Below are 16,359 nucleotides of genomic sequence, written 5' to 3'. Positions count from 1 at the left end.
TGTTATAACCTTCAACAGAAGCACAGAATAAAGATTCATCAGAGTCTTCCACATAATTCAGACTTTATCTGCATGATCATGAAAAAAATAACAAAGCAACAGGACAAAACACTGAAAAAGTAAATTATGCTTAAATCTGCAGATACAATCAAACAACCCCAAACTTGCACTGAATAATGATGTTTGGGTGGAACTTTAGGCTAGCCAATTGTTTTATGAAGGTGAAAGGATGTTCACTGTGCTTCAGTTGAGAAGTGGGTTTTGTTATTTCAATTTAATTCAGTTAAGAATTGGGAAATTTGGGTTTTGAATTCAGCAAGCTTATACAGAGCTTTGATGGGCCTGTCACATAATACTTTAGCTTTTTTTGAGACTATTAACTTACATTTGAATGAAAACAAAGGTTGCCCAAATTATGTACATCTCAAATTTAAAAGTGTGACAATAAATATCTTCAAGATGCAGAAGTTACATACTGCATCAGAAAATACACACCTTGCTTCTTTTTGAACAATGGATGGACAGGAGTTGGATTTGGAGAACTATAATGCTTGAGTAGAATTTTCCGCTAGACCTGAATGCTGAAGCTTCTTGCCAACTCTGAAAGAAGATGGCAGAACGGCCTTCCTAATTGTATGTCCATGTTCACTGCAAGTGGAAAAAACAGTATCAGTCCGAGCATGATAATTTACAGAGGAAAAAAAGATATCTGAAAAATTCTCTTAAAACTGAATGAGCAAAACATGGCCATAACATCTGTCCTGACTGAATACTGATCTTGTCCGACAGGTAATGACTACATGTTGCTCAGACACAAGAATATCTAGGATGTGATGGAAAGAGAAGAAATCAAAACCAGGAAACCCTCACACATACAATAGGCAGGGAATTATACACACTTATTACGTCTAACTAAAAATTCTTAATAGAAACAAACTTACAATACTCAAAGCCAGCAAAAATTATTTATTTACTAATGCAAGGCATATTTAAATGTAACAGTTTAATTTATGTGTTTTTTCTCCCTTCTATTTCTCTCATTCAAGGAGCCATTAGCTACATTGCTAATAGGGTGGCAATTTGTAGTACTGTTTGAATCACTCACTGACATGAGACTTATTTCTGAGTCCCAGCCTAACAGAAACTCTCCCCCTTATATTGCTAATTATCTTCACCTCACCTGTTGCCATCTACAAACCATTGTGTATTAACTAATCCTGCCCCCCACAACAGAGTAACACTCACTCCTGGCCTCTTATCAGCTACACTTTTATGTCCTTCAATTCTCAGGACTTTTAGAAGTCCTGTTCCACCACTACTCAAATTTTGGCTAAAGCTCAAAACTTTATGCCTCTCAGCTGCATTTCACAAAACACTCCGTACTTGCAACACTCCAGATTAAATTATCCTTGTAAATGTCTACAAGTTATCCAAATTAGTCTTATTGTAACATCCACTCTACATCTTCGGGTTCTCATATCCATTACCCTGAAATCCTTAAATACTACACTTTTTGTCCGATCGTTTGGTGAATATGAACTTACTGTTACTGAAGTGTGAACGTCATCCTTTTTCTGATACTGACCTCAGGTGTTTTGCATTCCCTTCCTCCAAAAAAACAGAATAGTCAAGTCGCTACAAGTCCTGACACTCTGTGTAACTCTTAATTATCCCAAACACCAGCTGAGCTTACTTTCTCCACCGACTCTCCAAATCCCACAAATCCAATTCCTCCTTACCAAATCAAACCTGAGACAATGCCTCAGAAACATCACTTGAGACCAGGGCTCAGAATGACCTAACACTCTTCATCGCCTTGGGCTTCAAGTTTCCACTGGGGCCCCACGCTTCCCTGACTTCCCACTTATTCACAGCTATTTCCTTCCGCAGTACTTCTTCCTTTCCCAAATTCATAGAATCATAGAATATCCTGAGCTGAAGGGGTTACACAAGGATTACCAAGGTCAAACTCCTGGCCCTGCAAAGGACCAAACTAAGAATCACACCTTGGACTTGAGAGTGTCGGCCAAACACTCATGTCAGGCTTATCCACTTCCCTGGGGAGCCTGTGCCAGTTCTCAACAACCCTCAGAGTGAAGAATCTGTCCCTAACATCCAACCAAAACCTCCACAACATCTTCACGCTGTTCCCACAGGCCTTTCATTCCAGAGAGAAACCAAAGCCCCCCGTCCACTCTCATGGACGCTGCCGAGTGCTGTGAGGTCTCCCCCCAGTCTCTTCTCCACAAGCCAAGTGACCTCAGCTGTTCTTCATGTGACATCCCCCTCTAGATCTTTCACCATCTTTACAGCCCCCCCTTAAACGTTTTCTGACATTTCTAATGATTTCAATGAGCTCTCCCCGTGATCTCTCTTGCTTCCTGTAGTTTTTGCAACTATCTTTCGGAGCTGTCACAGCACAGCCCGAGGGCCCTTCTCTCGGGGCGCGGCGAGAACTTTTTGGCCCGCCTTGCGAGAGGCCCTACAGAAAGGTCCTGCAGAGCCGCTGCATCCCCTGAGAAAGGCGAGAACGCCACCCGGGAATCCCAGGGAAAGCGGAGCTATTTCGGACGGGCACCGGGGGCACCTTGTGCAGGTTTTTAAATCCGGGCCTCCGCCGTGAGCCCCACCGCCCACCCACGGCGCCGCCGCTGTTCCTCCCCGTTGGGGCTCGGCTCTACCGCAGGGGAACGGTCCTGCTGTCCATCCTGAGCGGCCCATGGGACACAGGAAGGCCGAGGAACACGGCACGGCCGGAGCTTCCCAGCCGGGGAGGGGGAGGGCGAGCGAAGGGGAAGCCACCGCGCGGCCCCGGCGACCCCAGGGCGACTGGTGACGAGCGCCGCGAGCGCCGGCCGCCCATTGGCTGTCGCGCGGGGGGCGAGCGGCCAATCAGGGCCGGGCTCGGAGCGGCGCAGCGCTCGCCCTCGCCTCGCCCGGCGGCCCCGCGCGCGGGGGGCGGGGTCACGTGACGCTCTGTTTACATCCTCTCAGCTGTCGGGCCCCGCCTCCCCCGTCCCGTCCCGGCCCGGCCCTCGCACCGGCACCAGCACCGGCCGCCGAACCGACCCGCGCACCCGCGGCCGCCCACCGCCGCCCTCCACTCGCTCGGCCGTTCGCCTGCGCCCGGCCGGAGCGCTCTCCTGCCTGCAATATTCGCCCCGTACCCCCCGGCGGGTCTCGCCGGTGGCCGCCCAGTGCAGTGTGCGGGGCCCGTTGCGGAACGGGTGAGTGTCCCGCACTGTAGGGGGGTGGGCAGAACTGAGCTCCGGCCGCGCTGTGCGGCGCGGAGGCCCCGTCGGACGGCCGGGACAGTTGGGTTGCGGCGGGGGGAGGGGGAGAATGTGTCCCTCCGGCCCCTGTCCTTCGCTGGCTCCCCGGGCGCTCCGATCCCCATTGTCCGCTGGCCCTGCACGCAGGCGCGGGGGAGGGGGGATGGGGGGGGGCGGTTGTTTTCGCGCAGCCGGGACAGGGCGAGGACTCGCCCTGGGGAGGGACAGGACGGGCTCTGTGCGTACGCCGTTGGCAGCCCCTTCTTCTTCCTCCTCCTCCTCTGCCCGACCCTTGTCACCCCGCACGCCGTCTGCGTAATAAATAATCTCTGGCCCAAAACGGGTTGGGGAGAGGAGAGGAGGTTGGTGCAGCTGGCGCGGGCCCGGGCAGCTGTGAGAGGACGGGGACGAGAGAGAAGGTTCCAGCCTGGAGATCCCGGCGGGGGGTGGTGGTACAGGCAAGGTGAGGGCAGCGCTTGTGCCCCGCTGCGGCTCAGCGCCCTGCCTCCCCCCCATGACGCCTGTGCTTTCTGCCTGTGAGGAAATGCAGTGAGAAGGGGAGCCTGCGTTTTGGGGGTTTGTTTGTGCTTGGTTTGTTTGTTTGGTTGGTTTTTTTCCCTGTCGAGTCTTTAGAATCACAGGAGGGGGCTGCGTCTTCCAGGCCGAGGCATTGTTGAAGGGCGCGTGAGACAACATCTTGTTTTGTTTTAAGAAAAACCCGTGGGCTAATGAAGGGTATTTCTCCTCTTGAGAGTGGAGGAGGCGGTGCGGCTGCAGGCTGCAGCGAGCGGAAGATACTTTGTTTACATAAATAAAGTGTGTGAAATGCGCGATAACTTTGCTTTCGCCCGCAAAGCCAGGGTGAGTCGGTCGGTGATCAGTCCTGGCGGCAGCCGCCGGGGGAAAGGAGAAAGCTACCTCTGCCCCTTACTTTGCCATAAACGCACATTTTATCTCTGTTTATATTGTGGTCTGTGTTTTGGCTGGGAGAGGAGTAAGGGGAGGAGCAGGAACTGGCTCCGGGGCCGCCACCTCCTCCCGGCTTTTCTTTGTTGTTATCTGCTCGAGGAGGCGTCCGGGGGTCACATCTGTAGCTTAGCTGCGGTCTGCGGTGTTAATGGGATTCCTCTTGGGCCCGAAACCTCGGGCCAGCTTCTGCAATGCATGTGCGGGTCTCGTCTGCCTGCCCTTCGCCCGCCCTCCGCCCCCTGCCTCGGCACTTGTCGGCGGCTCGCTCTGAAGTTGCAAGAAGGGGAAGGGAGGGCAGAGGGGGAAGGAATCTTGGCATTTATTTGATACTTGGTCAGCAGCCTGGGCCTGCTTTGAGCAGTTCTGTCATAAAAAAAAAAAAAAAAGGAAAAAAAAAGCCAAAAAACAAACCCCAACAACACAACAAAAATGGAAACAAACATCTAAGGTGGAAGGGTGGGGGGGTTTCTGTTTGAAAACAAACTCTTTATGAAAGTACTAAATTGCTCCAGTGTGTGGAAAATGCTTGTGTCCTTGCAGTACTTGTCAGTGCCAACTTACTTAGTGTTCTCCTAGGGGGTATTTTTTTTACCCTGTCAAGTAATAAGTCAAGCACAGTTGAACTGCAGGCTTTAGCAAGAATGTAAGGTTTCTTCTCAAAAAGAGCAGCAAACGTTGAAACACAGACAAAAAAAATACCCAGAATAAGGCTAGTCAGCACTTCAGCAAGTTAATGAAGGTACCCAATTCCTCTTGACCATATGACCTCTGTGTTACAGAGAATGCTATTTAAGATGCAAGACACAAAAAATCCAGTGCTTACAGTTAGTAAATTACAATAATGTGTGGTGAGAATGTCTTTGCAAACTTAATCCATTATGCTTATAAATGAATTATAACATGTGGTGCGCTTTTTTTTTTCCCCTCAACAGGACTATTACCTTACTCTGAGCGACGATATCTGGAAGGAATCAGGCTTGGATAAATGGAGCTGTCTTCTCCAGAACTCCTGCCTGATTTGTTGGGAAAGTTTGAAAAGTATTTTGGATGTGTAGGTGGAAAAATGTGTGGCAGATCTATTGGTATTTTAACTGACTTTGGGTGAAAAAATATAATGATAGGAATGTTAGAAGTATGTGAGTGAGGTCAGAGAGCCACAATGAGGGCTTTGGAGATGGACACTTAGCCAGATGTTCTTTACAACAGTCAGTGTCCCTCAGAAATGCTGGAAAATACAATTGTATCTTGTTGGGAGGTCTGCAGTGAGGACAATATAATGAAATCTCACAAACAGAAAAAAGTATGTAATGCTTAACAGTCCTGGATGGCCAGATTTTATTACAGTGTCTCTGCAGGGTTGGGTTAGTTCCCTGCATAATCTCTGATCTTTATTCTAGAATTCTTGTAAAAATCTTCCTGCCTCTCCAGTTGGCCTTTTCTCTGGATTGTCTTCATCTAATCTGTGTCATAACGTGCTTTAGATATGTGGCTGGCCAGTTTCAATTTTGCAGTATTCTATTTATAAGTTATGAAATCTTGCCATTTTTATAATCATAATCTTGGCAGTTAGGTGTTTTTTATTGTTTAGTCTTCTGTTTGCCTGTCAGTGACTGCCCCAACCTTCAGCTCCTTTTGAAGAGGCTTCTACCTAGTAGGAGACCTAAGAATAGGACCTCAGTGTCATGCATGTATTATAGTTTTCCATACCTGAGCTGGACCATATTGGAGCAATCATTTGCTTGTGTTTCTGTACACTTGAAGCACTTTGAGATGGGAAGTGTGTATTCTGAAGCTAAAGGTGGGCTTCTTAGGCATGGTACCAGTGCAGGTACCAAGGCAAGCTTAAAAGACATTAGCACAAAATTCCTACTGCAAGACATTGTAGTGCCTGATTCTTGTTCCCCCTTCCCCCCCAGAACCAGGTAATAAAATCTCCCCATGCAGTGTCTCAAAAAAGTTTGTTAGGTGTTTCAAAAGTTCCCCAAAACAAATACATTAAAAGCAATTCTGAAATATTAAGCATTATGGTAATGCTCATGCTAGTCTTAGGTGCATGGAGAGAAACACCTGAGAATACAGTCATTTTTTCTGGCTGAGAGGTGTCTTTATATGTACCTGTTCTTGCTATTTCCTGCTTTTTCCCATTTCCAGCAGGAATGTCACAGAGATGTGCTATTCTACCCTGCTGAACTGAAAGTGATGTTCTGTAGCTGATGATTAATTAGCTCTCTGTGTAAGTACCTTGAAGTCTCCAGCACTTGGCACTCTTGAATGCAGATGTCATTTAATATAATCTCATTTATTTTACCTACTTAGAATGTAAACTCCTCAAAGCAAAAGTGGGTAGAATGTATGTGCAATTATGTTTTGCAAATGAATAATCAGGTATGTGACTGGCCTAAGGCACTCCAGGAATCTTCCAGGAGGGTCAGAAGTTGATACACATGCTTCATCCTCTCCAACGGGTGTGGATTTTTTGGATGGAGAATTCTTTTAATGTATCTGCTTTGCAGAACTGTGTTCACACTATTCTGTTTTCATCATTTATGAAGTTACAGAGACTGAAGTGTGGTAGTTATATGAAATATTATGGGTATAATTACATGAGAGCATCAGGAAATAACTGCTGTGCTCCAGTTCCTTTGGGACTTATTTGTGTGCATTGGATGTTAATGAAAGCCTTCGGGCCTCCTTCATGCAAGCTCTTAAAGCAGTTTTTGCTACTGTGTTATTTAAGAAATTTGGGCTGGACTTCTGGTCCTTGAAGAAAAGATTGAATTTATAGCAGTTCAGGATGCTGAGTATAATTTTTTGCACAACTGAAAGATAGCTGGCTGGCATTCAGGAAGGTAGCGTTGGTCTTCTGTCCTTTCTGTCCTGGTATGTCATGCCTACTTCATGTTTCAGAGAAAGTGTTGCAAAGTCAACAGTGCTGTTAACCTCCTCAAGGAGCTTGGAATGCTTCTAGAATGTAGGTGTGTGGATTCTTGCTGAATCTGCTTCTAATCAGAAGCTTATTAAAAATGTTGGAAGTAAGAAGTAAAAGTAAGCTGTAAGCAAAGATATCTTTAAAAATGACAGTTAGTCCAAATAAACTTATTTTTGGAAAGAAGAAAAGGATTGGAACTTGTAGGATTGGAAATGGGTCTGGAGAACAACGGTAGGGTCTTTATCACTTGTACATTATGGCTACAGTTGGTACGTGACATGTTTCTCAATTAATTTTTATCAGTCCGTTAAACTGAAACACAGAAGTATAATTTATCCTTTATTGTGAGAAAAAGACACTTGTTTAGAGGTTATTACAGAACACTTAAAATGAGCAAAAAAACTCTACAGCCCAAGAAGAGATTAAGTGTGACATCAGGAGTCATCATGGGAACTCACAGGCTACAGATTCTGGTGTGTTCTCATATGGTGAAGTTCTAGAGTGGGAAATTACTGTGAAACTTTTCTTCTTGGAGGGGCTGTCTTGGGACAGAAAAATACTTGGAGCCTGCTGCCTAGAAAATGCATTTAATGAAGGCTAGTTTTGGAGCTCTGGCGTTGTATTGTTAATATTTAGTGAAGAAAGGATGTAGAGATCTTGTTTTTACATATATGGAGTATTGAGCTCTCTGCGTTGTGTGCACTTGGAGGTTTTAAAATACTCTAAGTATTGTTAAGGGGACATAACAGGTGAGATTTGGAATGCCTCTCAAGTATTGCATTTTGCTTGATTTTCTCAAAGTAGTATTTGCTCAGCTTACAGTTGCAAAACAAAGTTGGATTTGCTGTGTATCTAAGGTGTAAAAAAGTAGTATAACATTGAAAAACTTGTTTAGAGAAACAATTCAGAATTTGACAACAAAGCCTTAAAATCAGGTTTAAAAGGTAACAGGCTTACATCAAGTGGTTTGATAGTGACATGAGATGTTTTTAATCCTGAGTGAAAGACATTTATATGGAGGTGCTGCAGGGCATTGGAGTTGTCAGCATGGAGCTGCTAGATATGGGAGGATCTACTGAAGGCCTACATTATTTGAAGTATTAGAAAAGAAAAGATGGCAGACAGGATAAATCTGAAGTAGAAGTAGCTGAGCAGTCAGAGAAGAGAGCCCTTGTCTTGGTTGATGACATACGTGCTTTTCTGGAGATGGTGTGTTTAGAGACGCATGCACAAAGAACATGTGGACAGCCAACCAAACCTGCAGCAGCGTAGACTGCAAACAGGACCTCTCTTCTGCATGTTTTTAGAACCTGGTGATGACAGACTGGTTGCAAGTCAATGTCCAGGTTTGCTCTTCTCTTTTAGCCAATGATGCCTTTTATCTGGTTGCTTTTCTAGTCCCAACTGTTAGATTCCTTTCAAAGCAGTCTTAAGTTGCACAGAAATATCCACTCCTCTGACTTACTTGCAGAGTAGCAAAGACAGGATGTGGGCAGAAGGGTTTTCTGTTTTGTTTAGCACTAATTGTTGCTGTAGCACCGCTCAAGTAGCCAATAGTTACATGAGCACCTAAAATAGCACTAGAGGTCTGTGTTTGAGCACTCAAGTCACATCACAAGTACCAGAAGCTTGATGTTTTTATTACAAAACCTTTTCTTTGCATAATTTCTAAATAGATAAGTCTTATTAAAGCTGTCAGTAATCATAATTATTTCTTCCTTTTTTTTTTAGCAATTGACTTGTTAAAGTCTTAAGTGATAGGTGCATATTTCTAATGGCAAATTAAGCAATCTTGAAAACTATTTTCAGGATGAATACTGACAACTTTGTTATACTGGATAATGTTCCTCCAGGAGGCATCTGTCACTGGGAAGAATTTCTTTTTTCCAGCTGATGTCTACAAATGTCTTTTTAGATTTAGTGGTAAGAGTTAGAGTCAAATCAGAGTTGTTCTAAAATACTAGTTTAAGATGTAGTGAAAGGCAGTATGCAGTAATATTGTAGACACAAAGGAAATGTAACTATTAAAAGCATGTATTGGTGCCATTTGCAAACCAAACAAATAGAATTTGTTATGAGTTGTCTTCAGGACTGAAAGGGCGCTAGATAGGACTGAAGTGAATGCAAGTCAGCATTGCTGAAAGACTGAACTCCAAAACAGTTGCTAAAGGAGATGCATAATTTTGACAAATGGTTAGTATTTCTGCAGTACTAATAAGTAATCAGGAATGCTGTATTTCTGCTGGTGCGTCAGTTTGCCGTTACAGGATTTGATTTTCGTTTGAAAATCTTTGCCTGAGACTCATGAAGTTCTTGTTTTCTCTTGTTCTTGTTGGATTCTGGTGGATGGGGTTTTGCTGACTCTTCTGCTGGGCATGTGATTCTGCTCTTTATTTACATAACTCTTTGCTCTACCCTTTTGAGACTGAACTGTGATTTTTCTTCCATTCAGTGTAGTCCAGTTTCTTAAGCTTTGCTGTGTTCTTCCTTCAAGAAACTCTCTAAATTTGGCATTATTGCGGTCAGAAGGTCAGTGAAAGTGGAAGGACACAGAAAAGTCAAGCTGCTGAGTTTCTTTGACTTCTGCTGAGCTAACATCTGCAGTATTATAAAATCCCATAGGCCTTAGTCTCTTGTTATTTGCTTCAGTTAATTATGCATTCATCATGACTAAGACTCATTACTGCCAAGTTTCATGAGACTCTGTGATGTTTTCTGAAGTAATTCAGTTGTCAGGAAAAGTCAGTGTAAAATTTGACTTCTCCGTTCTCACATGCTCTGGATAAACTGGAGTTGTCCATAATATAACTACATCAGGTTGTGTGAGTGTAGCAGCCTCTTGTGTCACATCTGTAAACTACACTTCTGTCACGTGAAAACCCTGTGCTTTGTATGACTGCGAAAAACCTGATAGAGTAAGATTGTAGGAATGATGATTATCTTGGACTGTGCAAGTGCAAAGCTGCTGTACAGGCAATGATGAAAGCTTCTCAACTTCCATTTCTTGCTGAAGTATTTGCATGAATATCTTGCAGTGGTTACCAGAGCTTTCACAAATGCTCCAAATCCCTTCCAGATGACACCTGCCATTGTTGGTACTGTAAGTTATAACTTTGGAGCCACATTTACGGTAGCACTTGATTCATACCTGAAGACAAAGAAAACCAATAATTCAGAAATATATTCAGGTTTAAAATGTGCTTATGTATTTTGGTTTATCCTTTTATAGAAGGCCTATAAGGAGTTTTGTTCAAGTATTTCTAGTTTTCAGTTTAGGTGTTCGTGGCCTCAGGTACAGTGAATTGTGAGGCTAAGCATGTATTCTCAGCAAACAAACACAAGTATTCAGCATATATGTGTATAATTTTCCCCCACACCAACACAGGAGATGGCACTAATGCAAGCATAAACAGAACAATGGCCTCATGCTGTTACTCTTTCTGGATGACCAAGCTAAATGTCTGCAAACAGATCTACATATATATATGTATATATATATATATATATATATATATAATTAATATTTCCAAGGTACTGGGTTTAGGCACTCATTCTACCCTGGATCTCTTTGGTCTATTTATGGCCCATTGCCTTTTACACATGTGCACATGCTCAGCTGCCAATCCCAAACTCCACAGATTGTCTAGCAGCTCACCTTGGGCCCCTCATTCCTTTAGCAACCAACTCTCTCAGCTGCCTCAGTTAGTGTCTCCAGTCCAGTTCCAAGACCACTCTGTGGGTTTACTGGCCAGTCCAGCCCAGTATTCTGTGTGATCACACCCAGACCTGCAGAAGCTCGCACCCTGCTTTGCTGGCACCACAGACCCATGTGACCTGTGGTCTGACTCCATGTCTTGTAGACGCACATGGGAAGCAAACAGGGGCCCAAGAAAGAGTTGCAAAAGGAGATAATTAGTCTGATAGGATAGGCAGGGCACAGCTGGATGCACATACTGGCTTGCAGGTGACCTGTCCTTGTCACAATAGCCCTGGCTTTACCAGGCTTGTTTCTCCCCCTAATCACTGATTTTTCCCTTTCTACACCTCTGGTTCCTCCCGCAAGCATCCCCTCAACGGATTTGTGCCATCCCCAAGTCCCTTTCCCTTGCACTCCATGGTAACTTTTGTAGCTCTCTAAGTCACACCTTTGGATCTGAGAAATGCCTTGGAGAGGCACGGTGCTGGTGGGAGTGTGGAGAGAGTTGATGGTAACCTGGGTCGGGGTATTCGTGTGTTTCCCCCACTTGTAAGTGCATCCCTGCTCCTTTGTGTGCAGAACAGCTTTCTGTCACATAACCCAACAAGGTTAACTTTGATATGTGCAGGCAAATAATTTGTTTAATCATTTGCAAGCCCTGTGGAAGATTTAAGGTAGAAGGTACTGACTGGCCACAGAGGTGTAAATTAAAGAGTTACTGTTACAAAAGCAATACTTTGAAACATTATTTCAAAGTAGGTGGAACAATAAAATATATTCTTGAAACTTTGTGAAACAGAATTTGATAAGAGTGTTAATACTGTAACCTTCTACATTGTAAACTAAAGTGTTGATTTTTTTTTTTTCCCTGGATGACTCGAGTCTTTTTGTTAGAATTTTAATACAGATTTAGTTCATAATTGATTCATATGTTTTGAAAGTTTTGATAAATCATCACTTTCTTTTGGTTAGAACCATGACAGGAAAGTTGATCTCTGTTTTATATAAAGTAAACATTGGAAATCTTAAGTAATAAAGATTTGTGGACAAAGTCACATCATTTTAGGTTATGCTGTTCATGGAGTTATGGTATATATGGAGACTGGGAGAAATTATGATCCCTAAAGTCTAAAGCTTTTGGATATGCAGGATTTGGGGATTGAAAAGAAGAAAGTGGGGTAAATATCCATTGCTTTCTTTGACAAGATAAAATTAACTCAGTGTGCAAGTGGTAGTAAACAAGTTACATTTGGAAATAAATGGTAATTCCAGTGTGATGCTTCTGGAAGATTGCATCAGTGAAAGAATTTTGTTTCATGGTTCTGAGGAAGAAAAGCAGGAAACAGGAGTAGACTTTACTCATTCTTCCCTCTTGAGAATTACAGGACTAAGTAATAAAATAATTTCTCAAAACAAACTTGTATTGCACTGTACTGTTTTAAGAATCAAGAAAAAAATAATTGGGTTTTATTTTTTCCTTAAATTGTATTTATTTAGCATCTCATAAGAAGAGGATGCGTAATAAATAAAAGTTGAGATTCTCAGGCAGTGAAAGTAAACATCATGATAACTAAATATTTAACTTATTTATGTTGTGATTATTGTGTGATATTTCGAAACTCTTAGATACATTTCTGAAGATCAGAAACCAAAAATTGTAGTGTACTTGTTGGTTGGTAAAGTTGATTGATATTTTTGTTTTTTATTGGATCTGGGTTTTGGTTTGGGTTTTTTTTGTAGAGACTGAAGTAAATGCATAGCTCCAAGATGAGGTTTCAAGTGTCAGGAATTGCAACTATCTTCTATTTTTACACTTGACCTCATTTCTATTTTCTTTTGCTAAAGGCAACAGGCGTATGTTGTTCTGTTGCTGCTAAAGTGAGTTATTTAAATAACTTGAAATGTTTATGTGCAGTAAGTTTTTGAACTTTAGTACTGGCTGAAATAGTGAAAATTTTGTCATGGGCCACATTTTGCCTAGTCAAAGTTATATGAAGTGTGACTTGATCTGCTTAAGAACTATAACTTTTATGGTAAAAGGTTAGAAAAATATGTTTCAGTTCTTGTATAAAGCCCGGTTTGTATTTCATTATAAAAGAGGATTCTCCCTTCCCATCCCCCAGTTGTTACTGGTTACTCTCTGAAGGTTACTCCCGGTAAAGGAGTATGTTCTGGTCACCCGAACTAAATTATAAACCATCTTCTTTCATTATGAGAAACAAGTTTTGTTTTAAAATTGTTGACTGTTTCACTTGTTCCATATATATACATATATATATATATATCTCAAGGTATCTCAGATGGAAAGCAATCACAATATTAAAATTTGCAGAAATGTTTGTGTCACTTTTATGCCTTTTACCTTTTCAGGCTAAACAGAGTTAGATATACCAGAACCAGTTCTTTTTACACATCACTCTACAGCTCTTCTGATTCTTAACATTTGCCTATTATGGCTTATATGAATCTGCTTGAAATGAATACTCTGTTAAATATCCTTCTACAAAGCTGTGTATTGTGGCAGTGGGTTTTACTGCCTGGTCACTCTGTAGCTCACTAATTTGTGAAATATGTGCACAGACAGCAGTTTCTGATATGCAAAACAGGTGTGTGAGACAGGCGCAGTGAATATCAGACATCTGTATGTATTAAACATATCAATCCATATCTCTTGCATAGTCTTGATATTTTAGGCAGTGAACAAACTGCTGTTACCTGGTACCTCCTGTTTCTGTGGGTCTGTTAGGCCCTCGAGAGATGCTTTTCATCTTTCCCTTTTTTCCCAACCGCTCTGATAAAGCTCTTTGGCTAGTTTATACTGGACAAACTAAAAATAGTTGTGGCCTGGGAATAGACAGAGCTGTAGGCACACCTCTCAGGAGCTGAGACCTTTACAAAATGTGCTGACTGCCAGGTTCTGTCATGGACACTGGTATCAGAGGAAGGGTAGGGGATCTTCTGCATGGTAGACATTGAGTTAAACTGATATCCTTTGCTTAGGAGATCCTTAATGGAGCTTTGAAAGGTCACTAAATCACATTAGGCTCCCCACTGATTGGAGCATTTTGCACATTGTCTTACAACTAAGCAACAGGAAATGTTTTGGACTGTTGTGGGTAGAGAAGCTATTTTCATTATTTTGAAGTCTGCAATTGACAGTGCACTATATGGTGCTCAGAATCAGGGCAGAGCTAGCGTTCGTTCAGTCATAAAGGTCTACATACAACCTGTTGGGAGGTAATCACCGGTTTACCTATAGCAATTAACGAGCCTGTGTTTGAAGAAGAAACTGCTCCTGAAGCCTGAGACACTCAGCTTTGCAAAAGTTTTTTGGTTGCCCAGATTTTAAGCAGTAAGGAGAGCTAAGTTAGGATGTGGAGTTAAGCTGCGCATTAAATTTTTAGTCCAGGAAATATGTTGGATTGTTTGCTTTACTTTGTAGTAAAAAGGTAATGAGTTTTCAAGACTTTATCAGCACACCTGAGACTAGGTTTGGCATACAAAACTATGTACAGAAAAATGTTCCTTTCAGCATTTAGTCCTTGGTATGGTGTGAAGAGGGAAAGTAGAATTTCAGATGAGAAGAACAAATTAAGTACAAGAGACAGCACAGACCAAGAAAGGAATGTCTCCTAGTTCAAAGAAGAGAGAAAAACAATCAAAGACAAAAGCGACTAACAAAATTCTGTTTTGTTTTACTGGGTTTTTTTAACTCAAATTCCTGTGAACTGTCTCAGTATTAAAAAAAAAAAAAGTTCAGTAGCTGCACAGCAAGTTCATCCAAAATTATGCCCTTGTGTAGCTACCAAGGTTAAATTCATTTGATCATGTGCTTGTATGCTTGTCACTGCTCATACATTTGTGGAGTCCATAAGTTTCAGTACTTCTTTTGAGAGAAATGCAGTACTGTGTCTGCTGTTCAGCATGTTCAGGTGACTGGAGGTGGAGTAAGAGTGAAAGCAGGTGCATACCTGGAATCTTGTGTAAACAGCTGTTGAAAGCTCAGACAGGAAGATCAGGGCTTAGGCTTACATCAGACTTGACAAACATTTTCTGCCCAAGTAGGTCAATGCAATTCAGGTTAAGTCAGTAGTTGTAGCTGTTTACATTCATTTGACTTAACACTAATCCCGTGGTCTATTTTTTATTCCATTGCTATATTGCGAAGAACCTCGAAGAATGCTCTGTGGAGTGCACTGCACTGGAGAGCTGACTCTACTTGGTTTTGTACTTGTTTCTGTTTAACTTGAAGAGTTTCTTGAAGTGACCCACTGAACAGCAGTTTGGGAGTGAATGTTTTAAAGTAAGATTAGAGTACAAACTTTGAAAATCTACAGTGTTCTTGACAGGGTTTTCCTTAACGCACCTAATAGCATCATATATCCTGAAAGCAACTGGAGTGACAAAATAAATAGCTGTGGAAGAGGAGGCAGTTTTAGTAGTTGGATTTCCAAAGCATTTATACTTTTTGCTGTCTTTAGTATCAGTTTAGCAGCGAAGTATAGGTGTAAAAAATAAAATAAAAAAATGTTTACAAAGACTACTTTCCAAAATACCTCTGTGTCCCACATTTTATTCTTAGTTCTGTGGTCACTTACTACAGTTACTGCCTGCACGTACTTCATATTTTGGTTTTCTTCAGTCTTTGGTGGGTGAAAGTAATATTATAATTATTCTTTTCCTTTCAGATTGTAATCAGGCATTCTGTTTGTTTGAAAGCTCCTGCTTAAATCTTAGACTCAGGTCTGCAGTTTGAAATTGAATTTCCTTGTGTGAGTCACTGTTATAATACTTGGGAGAAAAAGGGAAACTAAACTGAAAATGGAGTCCTGTGGTTGTAAGAGTCATTGGATGGGATGAGGACAGACAAAATATGATCTTGAGTTTATGACAGCTGCAGGGGTGTCATGTATTGAGTCTGGAGAGAAAGGAGTAGGTCTTATTCTAGATTGGTAGCCTGGGGAACTTCAGATCTCTGCTGATTAGAGTGATGTTCATTTTTGCCATGAGTAAGCTGAAACTGTTAACTTGACTGAAGTGTTTCAGGCCTGTGTGTGGATTCATGGTTAATTCCCTTCTATTGCCAATCACAGAATATTCTTTTTTGGAGAAATTGAACAATTGAATCCTAATAGTAATGTGCAGCTCAGTGGCTTGTTCCTGTCTTCTCCCTCTCACAGGAAAGAGGGAGGATTGACCAAGCAAGGTTGTACTCCATGTATGAGTTTAAAGTAATGTATTGTACTCCTGATTCAGTGTCATGTTTCTCCAAGAAACATGTTAGTGAAAATATTTGTGAGGAGGAGATTTCAGATATGGCTGATTGCATTTATTATTCTGTTTTCTATTTTCCATTCTTTGAAATAAAGCAAAGATCAAGTTAGCTGGCTCAAATAGCTTGTATTTCTGAGTAGTTAAGTTATCTATATGGAGTCAGCTTGTGTCAGTATTACAGGGTACTAAATTTTAAGATACTTGATGTCATATGGATT

At 42.1% G+C, this 16,359-nt stretch overlaps 1 protein-coding gene and 1 long non-coding RNA gene across 13 annotated transcripts in view; one reads left to right on the top strand and one right to left on the bottom strand.

Annotated features, from left to right (window-relative positions):
• The window catches only part of LOC116994595, a 53,816-nt gene extending 51,026 nt beyond the window's left edge, over positions 1 to 2,790 (bottom strand). For 7 of the 10 annotated variants that reach the window (XR_004417526.1, XR_006162945.1, XR_004417531.1 and 4 more), the window contains exon 1: positions 496 to 2,580. This is a non-coding gene — a long non-coding RNA (uncharacterized LOC116994595). The other 3 variants (XR_004417524.2, XR_004417527.2, XR_004417522.2) reach the window with 3 other exon arrangements.
• Positions 2,791 to 3,082: 292 nt separating this feature from the next.
• PCMTD1 (protein-L-isoaspartate (D-aspartate) O-methyltransferase domain containing 1) overlaps positions 3,083 to 16,359 on the top strand; it is a 39,911-nt gene continuing 26,634 nt past the window's right edge. The window contains exon 1 of one of the 3 annotated variants that reach the window (XM_033063544.1): positions 3,083 to 3,227. The gene's annotated coding sequence lies outside the window, so the exon portion shown is untranslated. The other 2 variants (XM_033063562.2, XM_033063555.1) reach the window with 2 other exon arrangements.

Source organism: Catharus ustulatus, chromosome 1 (genome assembly GCF_009819885.2).
Source record: "Catharus ustulatus isolate bCatUst1 chromosome 1, bCatUst1.pri.v2, whole genome shotgun sequence".
Lineage (NCBI taxonomy): Eukaryota > Metazoa > Chordata > Aves > Passeriformes > Turdidae > Catharus > Catharus ustulatus.
This window is presented reverse-complemented; position numbering and strand designations above follow the sequence as displayed.